The sequence below is a fragment of the Otolemur garnettii genome, unplaced genomic scaffold, assembly GCF_000181295.1.
Source record: "Otolemur garnettii isolate 467f Iridium unplaced genomic scaffold, OtoGar3 scaffold00124, whole genome shotgun sequence".
NCBI classification, from domain to species: Eukaryota; Metazoa; Chordata; class Mammalia; order Primates; family Galagidae; genus Otolemur; species Otolemur garnettii.
Genome location: NW_003852519.1, coordinates 4491904 through 4498510, shown reverse-complemented (window position 1 = coordinate 4498510; position 6607 = coordinate 4491904).

Below are 6607 nucleotides of genomic sequence, written 5' to 3'. Positions count from 1 at the left end.
AGGAGTTTGGGACTAGCCTAAGCAAGAACAAGACTCTGTCTCTACAAGAAATAGAAAAATTAACTGAGCTTCGTGGTGCACACCTACCAGCTACCCGCGAGGTAGTACCAGCAACCTGGGAGGCTAAGGCAGGAGCATTGCTTGAGCCTAGAAGTTTGAGGTTGCAGTGAGCTATGGTTATGCCATTGCACTCTAGTCAAGGTGACAGTGAGACCTTAAAAATAAATAAAAGATAACTGTGGGACGTAGACAGGCTGAATTCCTCATGGACCTTCTAACTCAGGGTAAAGTACCCAGTCAGCAGAATGTCTATGTGACTATCCCTCCATGAGGAAATCAGCAGTGCAGGCAGCTGAGACCATCAACTAGCAGCTTAGGCTAGAGAAGCTGAGATGTCCATCTGAGGAGATGAGACTTGCTCTCTCCACCTCTCTTCCCATTACACCCTTATCTGGCCACTTCAGATGTTCCACTACCCTATGTCCTTGCTTACCCTTTACTCAGCCTTCCTGGGGGTTCTAATTCTCCCCTCTCATCCTCGAGTGTTGACTACTGACTGCTATGACTTCCTGCACATATACTCTGTTAAGTACTCAATAAAAGGATTTCAGGGAGCAGGACAGGTTTTGCTTGTTTTCATGCTGCCACCAGGCACATCAAACAGTGTATGCCCTTACAGACTTTCTGGTTTTATGCACTAAGTTTGGTATAAGTTTTGTGACTTTCCCCAGTGCTGTCCCTTGCTGACCACAGTCCCAGACTGGGGTCCGCTAGACGCCCAACAGATAACTAAAGAAACGTGACAACTACAGGCAATGTATCATAATGAACTGGATCACTCTGAAATAAAGAACATTATTTGAACAACTGGCTAAAATTGAATGAGGTTTGCAGATGAGATGTTATTAAATGGGTTATCAATGATCCCAGCTACTCAGGAGGCCAAGGTGAGAGGATCTCTTGAGTGTAGGAGCTCTACGCTGCAGTAAGCTATGATTGTACCACTGCACTCCAACCTGGGTGACAAAGAGGGAAACTTTCTCTAAAAAAAAAAAAAGAAGAAGAAGAAGAATTTTAATTTATTTTTTTTTATTTATTTATAGAGGTTTTTGTTTTGTTTTGTTTTGTTTTTTGGTCTCGCTATGTTGCCCATGCTGGAGTGCAGTGGCTATTCACAGGCGCGATCCCATTACTGATCAGCACGGGAGTTTTGACCTGCTCCATTTCCGACCTAGGCCAGTTCACCTCTCCCTAGGCAAACTGGTGGCCCCCCACTCCTAGGAGTGATGCCAAACTTAGTGCAGACACCCGATAGGCATAGAGCACTACGGCCCAGAACTCCTGGACTCAAGCAATCCTCCTGTCTCAGCTTCCTGTGTAGCTGGGACTAGAGGCATGCGCCACCATGTCCAGCAGCAATATTTTAATTTAAAAAATATGTATCAGTGTTAATGCTCTCCCTTTTATGGCTATATCAGAGCTTCTATGGATGGTGGAACCTCATGTGATTCAATTATTTTCTCAAATAGTTCAGAGGGGAAGGTCTTTGTATTGTACCTAGAACTTTCCTAAAAGTGGAGATTATTTCAAAGTTAAAAAAAAAAGTATGGCAAAAAAGAACTTTTATGCTGGTTTATAATCAATGCTCCATGAAGGATAGTAACTTCATCATTATAAAAATTGTAATTAAATAAAAATAATTTATTTTCATATTACATTATCTTTCTTACTACACGGTAAATGTCAGACAGACACACTCCTTTTGCTGTAACAACACTTGTATCGTTTCAGTTCTGCTAGGGTCCCTGATTTTATTGGAAAGGCAGTAAGTACTACAGGATGAAAAGTATAAAATGGAGAAAAACGTACCTCAAGGCAGCTGTGGTGTGAAGCTAAAGGTGAAGAACTTGTAATCAGAAGTTCTACATTTGAGTCATGACCTCAGCTCTAATTAGCTCTGAGACACTGAGCAAGTGATTTATGCTTTCTGAACCTTAGTTTTCTCGTCCATGAAATGAGAATAAAAATGCTTACCATGAAGGATTCCTGGAAGAATTTAAAAAGATAATGTTTGTAAGAGTACTCTATTAAACCTAAGGAAATAAATAGATACGTGTATTTTATATGTGTATTTATATATATTAAGGATTAAGGAGAAAAATACTGGATTCAGACAAAAAAACCCACATTAACGTATAATAGTGCAGAAATCAATTTTAACGTTTAAAAAAAATGTCACCTTAACTCCTACTGGAAAATTCCCTACAGAAATCTTAAAAATTTTAAATTCTATATTACCATCTGAGCTAAAAGAGCTAGAGTCAAATTTTCACAGGCCACCTAGTAAAGAATAAGTTACTTATTTTTTTTTTATTTAAGTAGGGATTTACTTTTGTAACTCAAAGATGGAATTTAATGTCCCCTATCTTGGTAACAATAATACAAAACAATGGAGATCCTTGAAAGATGCCATTAGGTCATTTTTCACTTGAAATCCATAGATTACTTAAACTGCCTTGTTTACAACTAAAGAGATTACAGTTCTATTTCTCAGTAAACTACTAAAAGAAGTTCTAGATTTAGAAATCCAAGACAAAAAAATCACACCAAATCAACAAAGCAAAATTATCAAATATTTCACTATTTCTATGTAATTTTTTTTACCTAAAAAGCCAGATGAGATGGCAGGTGCCTACAGTCCCAGCTACTCCAGAGGCTGAGGCAGGAGGATCACTTGAGCCTAGGAGTTTGAGAGCTCTACTCTGATAACTTGGAGGTCACACCCTGGAACATTCATCAGCACATCTCTATAACGCAGTCCCAGAGGAAGGCTGGGATAACATGTCGTTCCTAAAAACTTCACTAATACCTGCACCTACTCTCATAATCCAGCAGTTTGGCCTCTTCCATTCTCCCTTAGGATAAACTACATCTCTGAAACTAAAGGCAATGGTTAAGATGTGAATTATGGTAACAAAACGATTGCTCTTCACATATAAACAGAAAATCAAACCTAAGAGAGTAACATTAAAACTATTCACCAGTTATCAACTTGACTTCTCTGGCATTACTGAATTACCACCAACAGATACTGTGTGGTGAACTGAGCATGCAACATTAGCACCAGACCACCTGGGCCAGAATTCTGTCTCTGCCACGTTAGCTGGGCCTAACTGGCTTGTGGCAAGTTACTTAAAACTTCCTATACCTTGGTTCAGCTCCTGTAGCACAGTGGTCAAGGCGCCAGTCACAGATACCAAAAATGGTGAGTTTGAACCTGGCCCAGGCCAGCTAAAACAACAATGACAACTGCAATAAAAAAATAGCCGGGCATTGTGGTGGGTGCCTGTACTCCCAGCTACTTGGGAGGCTGAGGCAAGAGAATTGCTTAAGCCCAAGAGTTTGAGGTTGCTGTGGGCTGTGACGCTACTGAGGCACTCAACTGAGGGCGACATAGTAAGACTCTGCCTCAAAAAAAAAAAAAATCCTTCCCATACCTCAGTTTGCTCTTCTGTAAAATAAGGATCATAATATCTCCCCACAGGGCAGTTGTGAAGACTAAATGAGATAATGCAAAAAGCATGCAGCATGGCACCTTGCACGTAGCTAGAGCTCTATGTTAACCACTACCCCACCCAGGACCTAAGCATAGTGTCTGGCTCACAGCAAGTTTTAAATAAAGTGAAAAACTATTGTGCAATCATCCTGGATCTTGCCTATCTTTAAGAGTTAAGATTCCATTCCAACAATAACTTTACACTGGAAAGTCACCATCACCCAAAGCAGAAGCATTCTATACCCAAATTATGCCTTAGCAAGAATAGCAGACATAACTCCTGATATTTCTAACTCATATCTGAGTAAATTATTTTAATGTGAGAAAAAGATTATAATGCAAGATTAGAACAATCTGTGATCACAACCCATTTAAGGAGCAGAGTAGGTCATCTAATTTCTTATACAAAAATAAATGGAAATAACTACATGTTGCACCTTGCAATTGTATTAATTGTAGTTTTGGCTTGATGCCCAGCTTATTTATTTATTTATTTAGAAACAGAGTCTCACTCAGAGACCTTGGGGTTCAGTGCCATGGCAACACAACTCACACCAACCTCAAATTCTTGGGCTCAAGAGATCCTCTTGCTTCAGCCTCCTGAGTAGCTGGAACTACAGGAGCCCACCACAATGCCTGGCTAGTTTTAGAGACAGGGTCTCACCCCTGCTCAGGCTAGTCTTGAACTCCTGAACTAAAGCAATCCACCTGCTTCAGCCTCCCAGAATGCTAGGATTATAGGTGTGAGCTACTGCACAGGGCCCAACACTGGGCTCTTGAACCACACCTAACTCTGTGAAACCAGCGACCATCTATCCAGTCCATCTTAATCCCTAGCAAATAGGATACTAATACTCTGTTATAGAATTGGTACTCAGTGACTACTTGTTGAGGAATAAATGTGCTACTTAAAATATGAAATCATATCATGCTTGTTGGTTTAGCAACTAGACAGAGCTGATGTCCTTCAGCCATGCTTTAAACCAATAAACAGCCCTTTCTGTTTGTTCTGATTTGGACTACAGGAAAAACATTTACTGAGCAGAGTAGTCCTTACATTCACCAGTAATTGTGATCCCTCATGATTCCAATTGTAAATATATGCCCCAAACAGTATCTTGTTACTTCAATACAAGAAATCCACGGAATTGCCCCCAACTCCTCCCCATTAAAGACCATTTTTTTATTTACTTTCTTCCTGTTTTTCAGATATCTTTGAAATTTTCCTTTTTACACACAGGAGTTTTTAGATATACAGACACCGAGCAGGGAGATCCTTAGAAGTCACCTAATATAACACCTCCATTTTCCAGATGCCTCCAAAGACAACCACATGTGAAAGCAAGTCACGCTGTCTACACCCTAGAGATATTTTTAAAGACCACAATGACAAAATTGAATCTTAATGACATTCAGAAACAAGAAAAAGGTGCCATGCTTATCCGCACCTCTACATGCCCAGGGGCCCAGGTGGATTCTGCAGATCACCCAGGCAGAAGTAGTTCCAAATTTATTCCTTCATTTTCAACATTGGTGAGGGCCTTCTGTGTGTCAAACACAATTCTTGGTACCTGACACACACCAGCAAACAAAGAAAGATTACTGCTCATGTGGCAGTCATCTTTCTTGCTACACTTCAGCAAAAATTCAGAGTAGTCTAAGAAAACAGAAAGAAGAAAATCTATACCTTATAATAGACCACATAGGTGCTCTATAAAGAATAGCAGCACTCCATAGCACCTTAGATACTACGAGGCCAGCGGTTCTCAAACTTGGGTGTGCTTCAGTATGGGGTGGCCTTGGGTGGCCTCATTGGTATGCTTCAGTATGACTTGCAGGGGTCCTCAAACTTTTTAAACAGGGAGCCAGTTCACTGTCCCTCAGACCATTAGAGGGCTGGACTGCTAGAGTTCGCTGCTAAGCAGGACAGGCAGTGGTGGCAAAAACACCCAGCAGGCGGGATAAATGTCCTAGGTGGGCTGCATGTGGCCTGTGGGCTGTAGTTTGAGGATGCCTAAGTCTTAGAGGACTTGTTAAAACTCTGAAGGCTGAGCTCCAGCCTCTAACATAGAGGATTTGCTCCCTATTTGGAAAACGTTTTTCACACATCCAAATGCCATGCTAAAAGAATATTTTCCTTGAAGGGTTTTTAACCATGAGGATCAAGTTTAGTCTCAGAAGAACTCTATTTTTTTTTTAAGTCTATGAGCTAGAAGTATATACAGTACAGTAAGATCTAAATAACAGTGATTGGACCGGTAATCTTTTTATGTACTAAATGAATTTTTATCATAAACATGAAATATTTTTGTTATATGCAAATAAAAAGTTAAACTTCATTTAAAAATTAGTATCTATTAAAAAGTCTTTAAATTAGAAAACGATAAAAAGTCATTAATTTATATACTGCATAAATTAATACTGAATGATTTTCTTCCCTAGGACATAATTCAAATAACTCATTTTTGCATTTTAGACTAAACCTGTTTGGATTAAGGATTGATAACAGTGGGGAAAAAAAACACCAGATTTTAACAAAAAAATAATAAAACCAAAACTATACTTATTTCAGTAACTGCATTAAAATCATATTTATTATTATTCCATATTATACTGTTTTTCTCTATACTGTTACTTTTCAACACATGAATGGAAGTGATTCTCATGATTCCAGACAAAGAAATCAAAAACTGGTTTAATTCTATTTCTTGAAAGAAAAATAAAATTGCACCAAGTTTCTAAAACTTTTAAGCTTTGGAAAATTATGGCACATCTTCCACATATACACAGTCACACAGCCATATATCCACAGCAATACTAAGGTAAAACACACCACCCCACCTGTGTCCACAACCTTCAGGGATCTTCCATTTTCTAACATCTATGTTCCAGAGATAGGACTAGAATTTAATCTGCTATAAGATAGTGGCTAAAACAAATCAACTAGATGAGGAAACCAACTGTCTAAGTAAAGACAGATTTACCCTCTCACTATGTTCTTTTTTTTTTTTTTGAGACAGAGCCTCAAGCTGTCCCTCTGGTTAGAGTGCC